Below are 15,607 nucleotides of genomic sequence, written 5' to 3' on the forward strand. Positions count from 1 at the left end.
GAAAACCTTGGAGCTACACAAAGAAATGAAGAACATCAAAAATGTAGCAAATGAAGGTAAAATAAAATATTTTCCTTATCTTTAATTGCTCTAAAAATTTGACCATTTAAAGCACTAACAATAACAATGTAGTTTGTGTTAGGAGAAAGGAGAATATGTAAAAGGGAAATGTATGATGACAGTGGCACAAGGGATAGGAGGTGGGAACAATGGAATTTTAAAATGTTCAGTTAAACCCAGAGAAGGCAAAAAAAAAAAAAAAAATTGGGGGAAAAATAAGCAAATGAAACAAATTGAAAATAGCTAGCAAGATAGTAATTTTTAACCCAGTCGCATCAATAATCACTTGAGATGTGAATAATTTAAACACACATGTTAATCTCTGATAAGAGATTGTCAGAGTTGATTTAAAAAGCAAGAGCTAACCATATTCCAGTTGCAAGAAATCTGCTTTAAATATAAGGATACAGGTTAATAAAAGGATGGACAGCAATATACCATATAAACACTAACCAAGAGAAAGCTGGAGTTGCTATGTTAATTTCAGATCAAGTAGACTTCAGAACTAGGAATATTATCAAGATAATATTATAAGATTATAAAGGGGTCAATTATCCAAAAAGACATAATATGCACATAACAAAAGTACTTTACATGAGCCAAACACTGAAAGATCTGTGGATATGAATACACAAATCTGTAAGTCTAGTTGAACATTCAGTAATGGATAGAAAATCAGCAAGAATGTAGATTATCTGAAAAACACTATCAACCAACTTGATCTGATTCATACTGACAGAACACCCCAGTATGGCTGAATGTACCAGACAGTCCATATTTCAAGTTTTAGTTTGAACAGTGGGGACTGGCTCCCGCAGCTTTTTTTGCTGGTTGACGGAAGCCTGGACTCACTTGTGGCCTTTATTAAATCAAGTTGAGTTGCCAACACTTCCTTTATAAAATACAGAAGGAAGAATCCAAAGGCTTAGGGGAAAAGTAAAGTAAGAATGAATTTACTATGGGGGATCTGCTCAGCCACCCCCTCATTATGACCCCTGGAGGTCCCAGAGGGCACTGTCATCAGCAAAGCCATTCATTGGTGAGGAGTGTCTGGCATCCATTAAAGGACCTATGGTCACTGTCATCCACACCTGGGAGAATGAAAGTAGGAGGTGCTCTGTTGACATGGACCTCCTGATTTCAGTGAGCTCAGTGGGCATGATGGGATCTCAGAGTGGCAGAGGCAAGCTCTGCATGGTCACCAGACTGGGCAGCAGGGAGGGAGTGGAAATCAAGAGGGCTGACCCTGCAGGAACTTTGGTGGTGGCTAGTTGGTCATGTGTTCCCTAAGAATGAAAAGATGGGAAGCTGCAAAAGCTACACTTGATCTGTATAATAATACAAAAAAAATCTAGATTTTATGATCAGTCATATGGTTGACCCATGACTGTGAAAAGTTATGGGTCAATTCCCAGACTTTATCCCAGGGATCAGCAAACCTTTTCTGTAAAGGGTCAGATAGTAAATAGTTTAGGCTCTGAGGGCCAAATGTCTCCATCATAGCTACTCAGCTCTGATGCTGTAGTACAAAATCAGCCTTAGACAGCGTGGAAAGGAATAAGTGTGGCTGTGTTCCTATGAAACTTTATCTGTGGTCACCGAAATGTAGATTTCATGTCATGAAATATTATTATTATTTTGATTTTTTTCAACCATTTAAAAATGTAAAAATTATCCTTAGCTTGCAGGCCATATGAAAACAGGAAGCAGGTCAGATTTGGTCTGTGAGCTGTAGTTTGCCAGACGTTGTATTAGTGGTCCAGACTTGATACCCCTTGGATACTAACCACAGCTGGAATCAATCCTGGATTTGCCAAGTCCCTTTAGATGCCATATTTTCAACTGCCAGCCCTTCATTAATGGCCTCTTCGTCTCTCCCAAGAATCCCAATGATGTGCCCAAATGAATCACAGCTGTGCTTCGAGTTCTAGGTGTTCCTCCAGCCCGATGACCCTATTACTTACCTCCAGTGATACCCTTTCCCGTACTTTTCCCTGTCCATGAAACCTTTTCCTCCCTTCCCACCTAGTCGTTATGCCACAGCTGTGCTCCGCCATAACCTTAAATGAGCATTAAGAGAGAGGGGCTTACAAAAGGGTAAAGTTGTTTTAGTCTCCTGCTATGATTGATTTGCCCTGGTAATTTGCAGCACTATGATTTCTCCTTAGCCAGGGAGCAGTAGCCTTACTTAGCAGAGTTTAGGGAAAAAAACCCACACAATGTAATACATATTGTTACTTACGGCTTGGCTGATTTTGCTTCTCTGCTCTTCACAGTCTGTCCTTCCTGTACAACAACTATGCAACCTCAGAAAAACTAGTCTTCGGCCCCAAAGATTACTTGTCTGGTTTATCCTACCTGATTTTGTAGCATATTTGCATAAACAGTATTTCTGTATGCCCACTGCTGGATATAAGTACATAGATGAGCATTAAAAATCTGACTGGCTGTCTCTCTTTTGTTTTTTTCTCTCTCACATGGTTTTATTTTTATTTATTTGTTTATTTATTTTATGTAATGTTACTTTAAGTTCTGGGATACATGTGCAGAATGTGCAGGTTTGTTGCATAGGTATACATGTACCATGGTGGTCTGCTGCACCTATCAACCTGTCATCTAGGTTTTAAGCCCCACATGCATTAGGAATTTGTCCTAATGCTCTCCCTCTCCTTGCTCCCCACCCCTCAACAGGCCCCGGTGTGTGATGTTCCCCTCCCTGTGTCCATATGCTCTCATTGTTCAAATCCCACTTATGAGTGAGAACATGCGGTGTTTGGTTTTCTGTTGTTGTGTTAGTTTGCTGAGAGTGATGGCTTTCAGCTTCATCCATGTCCCTGCAAAGGACAGGAACTCATTCTTTTTATGGCTGTATAGTATTCCATGGTGTATATGTGCCACATTTTCTTTATCCAGTCTATCACTGATGGGCATTTGGGTTGGTTCCAAGTTTTTGCTATTGTAAATAGTGCTGCAATAAACATACGTGTGCATGTGTCTTTATAGTAGCATGATTTTTATAATCCTTTGGGTATATACCCAGTAATGTGATTGTTGGGTCAAATGGTATTTCTGGGTCTAGATCCTTGAGGAATCGCCACACTGCCTTCCACAATGGTTGAACTAATTTACATTCCCACCAACAGTGTAAAAGTGTTCCTATTTCTCTACAGCCTCACCAGCATCTGTTGTTTCCTGACTTTTTAGTGATCGCCATTCTGACTGGCGTGAGATGGTATCTCATTGCGGTTTTGATTTGCATTTGTCTAATGCCCAGTGACGATGAGCTTTTTTTCATATGTTTGTTGGCTCCATAAATATCTTCTTTTAAGAAGTGTCTGCTCATATTCTTCACCCACATTTTGATGGGGTTGTTTGTTTTTTTCTTGAAATTTTGTTTAAGTTCCTTATAGATTCTGGATATTAGACCTTTTCCAGATGGGTAGATTGCAAAAAATTTTCTCCCATTCTGTAGGTTGCCTACTCACTCTGATGATAGTTTCTTTTGCTGTGCAGAAGCTATTTAGTTTAATTAGATCCCATTTGTCAATTTTGGCTTTAGTTGCCATTGCTTTTGGTATTTTGGTCGTGAAGTCCTTGCCCATGCCTATGTCCTGAGTGGTATTGCCTAGGTTTTCTTCTAGGGTTTTTATGGTTTTGGGTTTTACATTTAAGTCTTTAATCCATCTTGAGTTCATTTTTGTATAAGGTGTAAGGAAGTGGTCCAGTTTCTGTTTTCTGCATATGGTTAGCCAGTTTTCCCAGCACCACTTATTAAATAGGGAATCCTTTCCCCATTGCTTGTTTTTGTCGGGTTTGTCAAAGATCAGATGGTTGTAGATGTGTGGTGTTATTTCTGAGATCTCTGTTCTGTTCCATTGGTCTATATCTCTGTTTTGGTACCAGTACCATGCTGTTTTGGTTACTGTGTTGGCTCTCTTTTAACACATGCTTCCACAGTTGTAATTCTACGTCTCCATTAGAATCTTCTTTCTTAACTTTTCGGTTTGTTTTGCTTACATGAGGCAAAAACATCTTTTTCTTCCAACCTGCCACACAGCTGTGGTCCTGATTTCACCCATTTATTCTTCTGAGTTTCTTGACCATCATTTTTGTTTATTTCTATTGCTACCATCTTGATTTCACTTCTCCACTCTTCTGCACACTGTAGTACACATGATACAAAGGGCACAGATTAGGAAAGAAAAGACCTATTGAGTTCTAGTCCTGGCTTAGTTATTTGGTATCTATGCAATCTTAGCAAATCATGCACCTCTCTGAAATTCAGTTTATCAATGGAAAAATGGGCTAATACTATCCCTGCCTATTTCACTGGATTGTAGTGAGAATCAAATGAGGCAACACATGTCCAGGTGTTTCCTAAAACACTATTTATTTTTTTCTTCCCAACTTTTATTTTAGGTTCAAGGGTTACATGTGGAGTGAGAAAGAGAGGCATAGAGTCTGCATGTTGGGATTCCCTCTCCAGGCCTTGGGGCCGTAGGAAATTCTTTCCTATTCTGCTGATTAACTAATGCAACTAGTTCACTCCAGACCAGGGAGAGGAATAGACCTCCACACTGACACTCCCAGATCTCCTCTTGGTTTTATTTTAGCAGAAGCCAAACAGAAGTGGCAGCACCTTTGCAGCCTCCCTGTGACCTCTCTGGTTGGGCCCAGTCTGGTCTGAGAGTGTGTTCTGCCAACTCGAGCACCTAGAATCAGGAGACTTCGGGGATTTTCCACTGTGTTGAAAACACTTCAGTGTTACCTAGTGCCAGCACTGCCAGGTCTCAAAGTCTGGAGCCATCTATAAACAAGTTCTAGCCAGATAACTGCCACAAGCCCCCACCCCCCTTAAACTAACAAAAACACTCTTATCTCCCAGCCAAAAAAGAAAAAAGTCCCCATCATCGTCCAAATGCACCAACTTCCTATTTTTCCTGGCTGGCTGCCCTTTCTTCTTCATTGCCTCCTCTTCGTTTCCCAGCAGCAGCCAACATTCCCCGCAACTTGATCAGCAGGGCAGGGCGGGTTCTACCCAGTAGTGTGCAGGACATAATGTGTGGGAGGAGACGCTGGAGGGGGCATAGCAGGGCTCCCCCAGTTCTCCAAGAGCCAGAGGCATTTACAAGGCTGGCCTGGGGAAAGAGCCCATGGCCTACTCTAAATAAACACTTCAGATCCTGGATGGAGTCATTGCAAGTCACATGTGTTCGGTGCTTCAGAGTTTACAAAGCTATTTCATACATATTACCTGGCCCCATGAGGTCGGATCTTATCTTCAATTCAAAGATGAGGAAACTCAAGCTCAGATAATTTAAATGGCTTTTCTAAGATTATCTAGCAGAGTCTGGAACTGAATTTTGGACTTTTGAGTAAACCCTGTGGACTTGGCCTTACATTTGGCATCACAGAAAGGATAGATGGTTTTGAGAAGTCTCAGGAGACAGGTGTTAGTGAGCGTATGCACACACACAACTCATGGTGCCAATTCCACTTTAAGAAACTCATATTGAATAAAACAAAGCACTTAACAAAGTACCTGACATCATAACATTGTCTCACCTGTGGGCAAGACCACCTTAAGATCAACATCAGTTTGTATCAGTGAACCTGACAGCAGCTTATCACACTGAATGGCAATCATTTGTTTACAAACTGCTGTCAGGTTCATTTCCCCTAGGAAATTCAGAGCCCTCATCAGTCTATGAATTACTCAGGAGACTGCACAGAGCCCAATGCACCACTGATCCTAAACACATTTTTTGTGTGTTTGTAAATTATGAGAATCATGAGGACAGATAAACTGCCACTTCTGTCACCTTGCTCAAATATTATGCTTATATTAATTATGCTCATGATTCCCCAGGTCAGGCCCAACAGGATGAGGGTGCATGGAGCTGGTGGGCCAGAGACACAGTGAGGTGCATTGGGAATAACAGGAGACCAGGGGAACTTGGCTAAGTGTGAAGCCAGTATTGAGACAGGTAGCTAAACAGGAGATGTCTTGGAGTGAACAGAGGAAAGCCCAGACTAAAAACTGGCAGAGCTGATGGGCAATGGGAAGCAGGCAGCAGTGTGACAGCACCTATCCTGGAAAAGGAATGCGCTAGGTGGTTGGCCCCAGTTCACTAATTCCCCTACATGCCTCTTCTGGGCAGGGGTAGTTCTATCTGCCCCTTTTTACTGTGCATCATCTTGAAGGTGCCCTGCTTCCTCCAGCCCACAGCTGCAAGAGCAAATCTGTATGTGCAATGCAGATAATTCCTTTAAGTTACCCTTTGCACTGGGGACTGTCCTATCTCCTCATTGAAGTTGTGGCAGCAACAAGTCACTGGGAAACAAAACAATTTTTAAAAAATCAACAGAGAACAAAGTAGAATAGAAATCAGCGCCACCCTACTGGGCAACTAGGAAACTCATTGCTTTTCTCTTGGGCTCTGGGTTTTGGTGGTGGTGGTGGTGGTGGTGGTGGTGGTGATTTGTTTTGTCTTGTTTTTAATGTCTCTGTAGTTAAAAAGTCTTGGAGACACTTGCAATAAACACCTCAGACAAAGGCCTCTTATCAGATCCCAGGACCCAGCAGGGCATAACCTGTGAGAACATCTCCGTGAGCACCGAAGGGAGGCATTGTCTGGTGAGCAGGCATGCTGTTCACCTGGCACAGCCCAGGCAAATGCTGGCAGTGGAGGAGACGTGAGGATGCTCATGTGAAACTCTCAGGGCATCCCAACCAGTAAGCAGAGCCTGGGGAGGTGGAGGCCCAAATCTGAGAAAGGGAAAAGAGGTCTGTCCTCAAGTTCTGGGTCAGAGCCCCTTGAAGACAACAGGAATCTGGGCAGCTCGCTAAAAGAGGGGTTCAGAGGTCCAAGGTCAAAGTTCAGTGATAAGAACAGAAAGTACCAGAGGGGGAAGGCACTTTCTCAGCAAAGAAATCTCAGTGCCCAGAATGCAGGGCTGAAGCTGATTGAAAACCAACTATATCCACCTAGATTGGACCAGGTCATTAGGATGGGTGATTCTTATCTGTGGGTAAGAATGAAGTGACACCCCCACCCCACCCACCAGCTATGGAAGAAGAAGGAATTACAGAGACTGGAACCCAGGTAGGACCTGACCATTGAATTATCTCAAAGTTAACCATTGAGCTAAAACTCATTTGTAAAACAAGGTTAATGATGACTTACTTTTCTTTCCAGAATTAAATGTCTTCCATGTCAACACTCATGCCAGGATTATACAGACACTGGGACAACCTCCTCCCACAACCAGCCTCCTTCCTTGAGGTCACCTAGGGGAAATGAAGGCATTGGTGACAATACTTTCCATCACACCAGAAGAGATGAGAGTTTAAACACCATTAGACTGAGAAGAGAAACTCGGGGGGCTTTTAACTTCAGTCCAACCAGGGAACCACACTGTGGTAGAAACAGAACTTGCCTCAAACTTCCTGGCTTTGAATCCCAGTTCTGCACCTGACTTGTGAGTCAGCACTGACAACGTAATGATTTCAGCCTGTTTTGGCCGAAGACTCCAAAACAATAAGTGCCCATCACTCCCACATACCAAAGTGAAATACTAGACTGCCTATGCAGGATTTCAGAACGGAAGATTCAGAGACAAAAGCACTTAGGAAAGAAAAGAAATTTACTCTCAAAAGAGCTCAAGGGAGTTAAACTTCAGACAGCTTGGCTTACAAATAAATAAATAAGTAAATAAATAAATAAATACATAAATAAGTCTATGATAGATATTTAAAGGGAAAATCCCTTAACATTAGCAAGCTTAGCTAGTTTACATTAGCCTGTTCTGGTGGATTTTCTCATATGATTATCATATCCTCAAAAGTCATAACATATGGTCAGATATCGGTACTACAAAAGCCAGGATAAAGGTTTTTGTCAGAGTCAGGTAAGAATCAAATAACACCCCCAACCCCATCAGGAAAGGAAGGAGTTACAGAGGCCGGAGACCTAGCTTTAGGAGAAGCTAAAGGCTTGCTAATTTCGGACACCAGAGGCAGAAATGGTGAGTTTATTATTTGTGGTTTATCTCCCAGTGCAACTTGGTTTTATTTTGTTTTCCTCCCTGGTTGTGAAAAATGGTGTTCAGATTATTCATGTTAAATAAAAATTATAGGAGGCCATTGTTTTGGACTAAGCTCTTGCACCAGGCCCCAACAGATCAGACTAAAAACCAAAATGGAGTCACCCATGCTAAAGTCCCACATTACCAAGGTGAAACCGAGTTGTCATCTGGCCTTCCAAGAAATCAGGAGAGAAAGATAATAGCCAAACTGCTGAGCCAAAGTGGATCACAGCAGCATTGCTCCCACTGTAGGTCCCTGGCTGGGGAAAGGGAGATGCTTTATGATTAAAGTTCAGGGATTTTTTTGGTTTTGCATAGCATTGGACATATTAATTATTGATGTGAGACTATTCTGAGGATGAAAGTAACTGGGAACTTTTTTTTTTTTGAGACGGGGTCTCGCTCTGACACCCAGGCTGGAGTGCAGTGGCGTGATCTTAGCTCACTGCTACCTCTGCCTCCCAGGTTCAAGCAATTCTCCTGTCTCAGCCTCCCAAGTAGCTGGGACTACAGGCGCCAGCCACCATGCCCGGCTAATTTTTGTATTTTTAGTAGAGACGGGGTTTCACCATATTGGTCAGGATGGTCTCGAACTCCTGACCTCAGGTGATCCACCTGCCTTGGCCTCCCAAAGTGCTGGGATTACAGGCATTAGCCACCATGCCTGGCCAACTGGAGACTTTTATTATTATACATGGGAGAAGCTATGAGGTCTGCCTGAGAAAAAGCTGGGGAAGAACCAGACCCACAGCAGGAGTGAAGAGGTAGTGGTAAAATAAAGATTAACTTGCTGTAAGATTGTTCTTATGAGTCCTGCCCTTTCAAATACCAGTTATGGGAGTTTACTAGTTCTTTCTGTAGCTGCTGTAACAAATGACTGCAAATTTAGTGGCTTACAGCAACATAAATTTGCTACAGATTTGCTCTCTTACCATTCTGGAGATCAGAAGTCCAAAGTGAATTTTACAGGCTGCAGTCAAGATGTGGGCAGGATGCATTCCTCTTGGCAGCTGTGGGGAACAATCCATTATCCTTGCCTTTTCTAGCTTCTGGAGGCCACCTGCATTCACTCCTTCCCCTCAGCATTTGTTTTCACCTTGCCTTCCTCTATCCAGCTGACCCCTCTGCCCCACTTCTGTGAGAACCCTCGTGATTACACTGGGCTCACCCCAATAATCCAGGATAATCTTCCCATCTCAACAGCCTTAATTTACCACATCTGCAAAACTCCTTTTGCCACATAAGGTAACATATCTGTGGGTTCTAGAGATTAGGATGTGGATATCATTGGTGGGGGTCGGGGTGGGGGGGATTATACAGGCTACCACAAGTGGATCGGTAAACCTGAAAAAAGTCACTTTGTTCCCTGAGCCTTCCTTTTTTCCTCTATAAAATGGGCATAATCATACCTACTTTACAACATTACAGGATTTAAAGGAAGTCTGATGTGAAACACTTTCTATAGCATCTCAGTAATTTGTTTTGTAAGAATTCATTCTTTTCATCCATTCACTTGATACATTTATTGAATACCTACTACGTACCAGGTTAGTGTTCAGAGTGCTGAGCTACACATTGCCAAAAAGAGGGAAGACAGATGAGAGCAAGAACTTTGACTGCCCTCAAGGGGGAAGGAAGGGGTGAATGGCACAGTTGAAGACATGGTTTAGAAAAGTGAAGCGACTGCCTGGTTGATTCTGTCAAGTTCTGACAGTCCTTTATCTGAAAGGTGGAGGGACCTAGTTAAAATACTTTAATCATGTCTGCTTTTTTGCTTAAGAAATATTGGTCTGCTAATATGATGCAGAAATAAAAATGCACAATATTTTCTTGCCTCAGATAGTTGAGATTAATTCAGAGGGCTAAAGGAACTCAGGCAGACCAATAACTGCAGTATGGAAGTGATTTAGTATATAGAAGTATAGTACTAAGGATGAGTTCTAGCTTCAGGTCTAAGGTGTGTATCAATCCTTCCTTGAGTCCTTTACATGGGTAGCTATTAGATATTGAACTAGAAAGTCAGCTATGACTTCACAGAGCTGACTCCTAGGGCAGAACATGAAAATAATTTTTTATTCGATTAAGAAATATGGAGAAGACAAGAGTTCCCGGGGGAAAGAGAAAGCTGCCAAAGAATTGCTAAAAAGATCACAAAAGCTTTGCTGTTGGTAGAATGACAACCTTTCCTAACTAGAGGAGTCTCAAAAATCAATACTTGCTCTAATCAAAGAAGATACCTGACTTCTAAGGGGCAAGTATCATTCCACATACATTTTTTCCCCTCTGAGCCTTGCTTTTTTTCACTTGGCAGTATAGATCAAACCTTTCTGTTTAAAATAAAGAGCTAAGAAAGACTTTTTTTTTTAACAAAGAAAAATTCTGAATAATATGTTGTGGGACAAGAGGAAGATGCCAGTGAAGAAAGCAAGAAAGCCAAATATGTGCATTAAAAGCCATGATTATGGCCAGGCAGAGTGGCTCACACCTGTAACCCCAGTGCTTTGGGAAGCTGTGGCAGGAAGATTGCTTGAGGCTAGGTGTGCAAGGCTGCAGTGAGCTATGATCACACCACTGCACTCTAGCCTGGGGGACAGAGAAAGACCCTCTCTTAAAAAAAAAAAAAAAGTGAATGAAAAACTCCCCCATTTACTATAAAAACTGTAACAATATGAAAATGCATAACATTGTACGAAGTATACGGTTGTAATTTTGAAAAGTAACTAAATATATACAAGGGCAAAATAATTACCCCCAGAGGTTCTTAGTTGAAAAGGACTCTTGTTACAAAAGACAGATTAACAAGAGAAAAATAAACCAAAGTTTATGAGCATGTATGTTTCATAAATACATGGGAGACGCCCAGGAAATGAGTAGTTCTGAAAGAGTGGCCTTCAAATTCAGCTTACGTAGCATCTTCAACAAAGAACAATAAAATTTTAGAGAAGTGATAAGATAAGACAAAGGAAAAGGACTTTGAGTCTCTACGGGCAGCAACTTGGAGGAAGGCAAATAGCTGGCAGATGTTAAAAGAAAAACTTAGACAAATTAAATTTAACAGAGTTTAACTGAGCAAAGAATGATTTGTGAATTGGCCAGCCCTCAAACCAAAACAGGTTCAGAGAGACTCTGGCCTGCCTCATGGTAGAAAAAGATTTATAGACAGAAAAAGGAAAGTGATGTACAGAAAACAGAAATGAGGTACAGAAACAGCTGAATTGGTTACTGCTTGGTGTTTGCTTTTTTTTTTTTTTTTAATATGGTTTGAACAGTTGGCTGCCTTTCATTGGCTGAAACTCAGTGATTGGCCTGAGTAGATTACATCCAGTTAGGTTCACACACCCAGTTACGTTACGATTCACTAAGTTTGGAGTTCAGCCTGTAGGCTGAACTTAAAATACATAAAGAGGCAGCATTGGGCTAAACTTAATTTAACACACTAAAGGGTACTTAGCAAACCTTGTTCTTGTAGCTTCCTCTGGTACCATCTCCAGGCAGAGAAGCGAGATGCATCTAAAGCTGTCTGCAGTGGTTAACCTTCATTCTCCTTGGCAGAAGATGGGACAGGACACATTCTTTGGAAATCTATGTCCTGCTCTTAGGCAAATAGAGAGAAGAGAGCTTTCCTGCATCTGCTTCTTAATTGTCTTCAGCTCAACAATCCTTCATATTTGGGGGCAGCCTATTCTGGTCTCCCGCATAGACAAAGGTGGCAGAGAATGTGAAAAGATTTTAATAGTTGTGAACAGGTGGTAGGATTGTGGCTTCTCCTTTTGGGTTTCTAACTGTCTAAAAAGTTAGCATAGTCTTCATACTAAAATAATTTCAGTACATTTTTCTGATAAAATGGTACAAATATAGGCATATTGTTTACATCTGAAGACCCTGAAACTTCCAATTCCAATTCTGAAGCTTTTCTACTAGATACCATATCCACTATTGCTATCTTAATTCTTTAAAATTGTACTAGAACTCCTGTTGCTTTTATCAGATCTCCCCCTGGTGTCACCTTTAAAAAGTTTTGTCATTCAGGTGAACCCAGCTGTTTAGGAACTATTTTTATTTTAATTAGTAGACATCTCCTTTCACTGTTTTTAGCATTTTGACAGTTTATAAGGAAGCCCTGAAATCCCTATTCAGTCAGAAAACCCCACTTGGAAACAAGGCCACCCTGTTAATACGGCTGTGCAACTATGTCATCAGAATTCTTTTAAACATTTGTAGTTCAAAATATCCCATGAAGATACTATTATATTTACAAAACACTAAAAGAAGTGGAATTGTGATAGGATTATCAAGGGAATTTAGCAAAAACCAATAGCAACAGCATTCTTGTTTTTCTGGGTAAGCAGAAATACAGTTGGTTAAGAAATGTAGTTCAAGTAGCCTGTTATCAAGACCCGGTAAGCCTTTTCTGTCTATTTAATATCCAGTCTTACATCAGTATTTACTCTTAGTATCAACAGTAAGTGGAAATGTAAATATCTTATCGGGAGACCAGGTCCTGCTCACAGTCTAGCAGACGTTTTATTTATTTATTTATTTTTATTTATTTTTTTGAGCTGGAGTCTCACTCTGTAGCCCAGGCTGAAGTGCACTGGTGCAATCCTGGCTCACTGCAATCCCCACCTCCCGGGTTCAAGCGATTCCCTTGCCTCAGCTTCCCAAGTAACTGGGATTACAAGCTCCTGCCACCATGCCCGACTAATTTTTGTATTTTTAGGAGAGACAGGGTTTCACCATGTTGCCCAGTCTTGTCTTGTACTCCTGATCTCAGGTGATCCACCCACCTCGGCCTCCCAAAGTGCTGGGATTACAGGTGTGAGTCACCATGCCTGGCCTAACAGACATTTTATTGATGTCTTCCTTTAGCTTTCTCAACTTGGCTTCAGAGTCCCCTATTATTTGAAGCAAAAGAGAAAAAAAATGTGAAATAAATTTAAGACATCAGTGTTTTTTGCACATTCTCAGTGCATAACAACCCCTCCTGCAGCTAAAGAAATAAAGAATTATGACTCATTCTCTCAAGTGGTTTTGGCTCTTAAGCTTCTAAAAAATATATCTTTAAATACATTATTTCATCCAATCTCACAAGCACATTTAGGGCATTGTTATTGTCCTGTTTTACAGATAAGTATACTGAGGCTCAGAGAGTTAAGTGTCTTTCCAGTGTAGAGCCCAGGGGCCCCTCAAATCCTAGCTAGGACTCTTTCCATGTCGCCACACTAGGCATAGATAGGAGTCGTCACTATAATAACATGGAGGCTACAAAGAGTAAAGAGCTATGCAGGTGTGAATCTCAGCTGTTCCTTCAGATTCTCCACTGGAACTTTCATATAGGCTCTTTCTACCTTCCAAGGACATAACTACTTCAAAAGTGAACTGTGATCTTCTCAGAGCTTTGGTGTCTCTCTGGACTTTATGCCTTTGAATTGAGCCAACCCACCTGGCCAATTCCACCCTCCTTTCCTACCCTCACCCTGATTTTGTTCTGGCCTCAGGCTCCCCTTAGGATCTACATCCCTTCTCTGATTCCCTCTGCCTCTAGTACTTGGATGCCCATCAGCTCTTCTTGACATCCTCCTGCTGCTCAGGATCTCCTGCCTGTGACCTCCACAGAGCTTCAGAGTGGAGGCCAGCACCATGTCCTTTGGCCTTCCTAGGCACAAATGAAGAATCTCTACTTCTCTCCCATTATCTCTGAATCATGCCAAGCCAAAGTCCAGCCCTCCCCAACAGTGACAACCATGGACAACCAAGAAGGAGATCTAGGCCTTGTCCTATGCGTCCTGAGTCCTGGTGGGACTCAGGAGTTCAAGAGGCAGATTCAGGTGAAGACAGGGGTTCCTTGAGCATAAGGTTTCTGGGAACAGAGGACATGGAGTATTTGGTGAGCAAAACCTAAAGTGTGCATATGCATGACTATAAATGTTGGTGGCCTGAGAAGTGGTGCAAAGCCCAGAGTCTCTACCTTTAGATCCATCTTCCAGAGAAATCTAAACCCATGAGAGTCTGTGGCAGGGAAGAGCAAGAGCATCTCTACAGTGCTCCTCATGCTTCCTGACTGGACCATGACCCCTGATCCCATACACCTTCCCTTCCCAGTGAGACCCCCTAGATCATGCTTCCAGCTCCATGATTCTTCTCTTGTCATTTTCCTTGCTGGAAAATGCATGGGAAATGCATTTAAATTCTAATGCATCATGACATACAAAAACAGGATCATATTTCACAACAAAACCTGAACTTATTTTGATTCTCACATGCACGGAACCAGGACAATAACTTTTTTTCATATAGCAAACTACCTAAAAAGTGATTTTTTATCTTTTTTGGAAAACTGATGGAACCAAGACCCATCAATCCATAGCATATATTTATTGAGCATCAACAAAAGGTCAGGTGGTATGCTTCATGGGAAGAAGCGTGCAACATTGGCCTGCCTTTCAGTCTAGTTGTAGTAATAGGATACAGAGGCATGTGGGACCCTTATCACACTGTTACATTGCAATTCAAGGCAGCAGACACTTGTATGGACCCGCCAACCCAGGCTGCTTCTGGTCAAGGCATCCAGAATCTGCCCCAGCAGTATTGCCCTTGCTCCCAGTTCTCAGGCCCCATCTTGATCTGATGCAAAAGTATGTAACAAATCAGCCATATATGGTGAGGCTCAGCATCTAGTCTGCTTAGCAGTGAGGTTAGTCCAAGGTCTGATAACTGGGTTTCTACTAATGGCTCTGGCCTTGTTCCTTGCATATTGTCCATCCCACTCTGAGGTCTAGAAGTTTTCCCCAACCCCAGTCTTTTATTCATACCACGTACATGTCCTCCTGAACTTCTGAGTGTCCCTCAACCCAGATCGCAAGTTGACAGTCTCTGCCTACACCAGCACGATCCATCTTATGGTGCTTGTGGAAAACCAAGGACAATCAAAACGACAAGGTACAACATCCATTGAGAGCCAAGGGTCTCCTAGTGTCACGTGAGCATCATGAACCTGCCTGAAGTATCACCTGCAGCAGCTGCAAGTCACTGCCCTCAAAGTTGTAACACCCTACTGAGAACAAAGCCAGACGCTGGCTAGGTTTTCACCTCAGCCACCTGCTTCTCTAGAAACTGCCAACTCGGACCAAAGTTCAACCTGGTCATGATTCTGACAAGCAGCTACATTTCTGATAAATAATTAGTTATTAAATTAACTGTGACCTTGATAGCTGCCAGAGAAAACCAATTTACAAAGATTTTTAGAGAGCAGATGTTTTAAGATTTTGTTTTGTTACTCATGTTGTTTTCGAAATCATATGATTTTAAGCACTTGATTTTAGATATCATAAAACCTTTCTGTCTGGTGAGATTCCTGGGTAAAGTGTGTGTGTGTGTGTGTGTGTGTGTGTGTGTGTGTGTGTGTGTGGTCTAAGATAAACTCAGTAATTCCATATTCAAATATAGTGAATTCACAATT

The 15,607-nt window shown here is 41.8% G+C and overlaps 1 protein-coding gene across 2 annotated transcripts in view; it reads right to left on the reverse strand.

Annotated features, from left to right (window-relative positions):
• Positions 1 to 1,500: 1,500 nt before the first annotated feature.
• C2CD4B (C2 calcium dependent domain containing 4B) overlaps positions 1,501 to 15,607 on the reverse strand; it is a 31,882-nt gene continuing 17,775 nt past the window's right edge. For both annotated transcript variants that reach the window (XM_063698574.1, XM_063698573.1), the window contains 3 exons: positions 9,081 to 9,158; positions 7,248 to 7,351; positions 1,501 to 4,222 (listed from right to left, as the gene is read on the reverse strand). The gene's annotated coding sequence lies outside the window, so the exon portion shown is untranslated. The remainder of the gene's footprint in view (positions 4,223 to 7,247; positions 7,352 to 9,080; positions 9,159 to 15,607) is intronic.

The sequence above is a fragment of the Gorilla gorilla genome, chromosome 16 (genome assembly GCF_029281585.2).
Source record: "Gorilla gorilla gorilla isolate KB3781 chromosome 16, NHGRI_mGorGor1-v2.1_pri, whole genome shotgun sequence".
NCBI classification, from domain to species: Eukaryota; Metazoa; Chordata; class Mammalia; order Primates; family Hominidae; genus Gorilla; species Gorilla gorilla.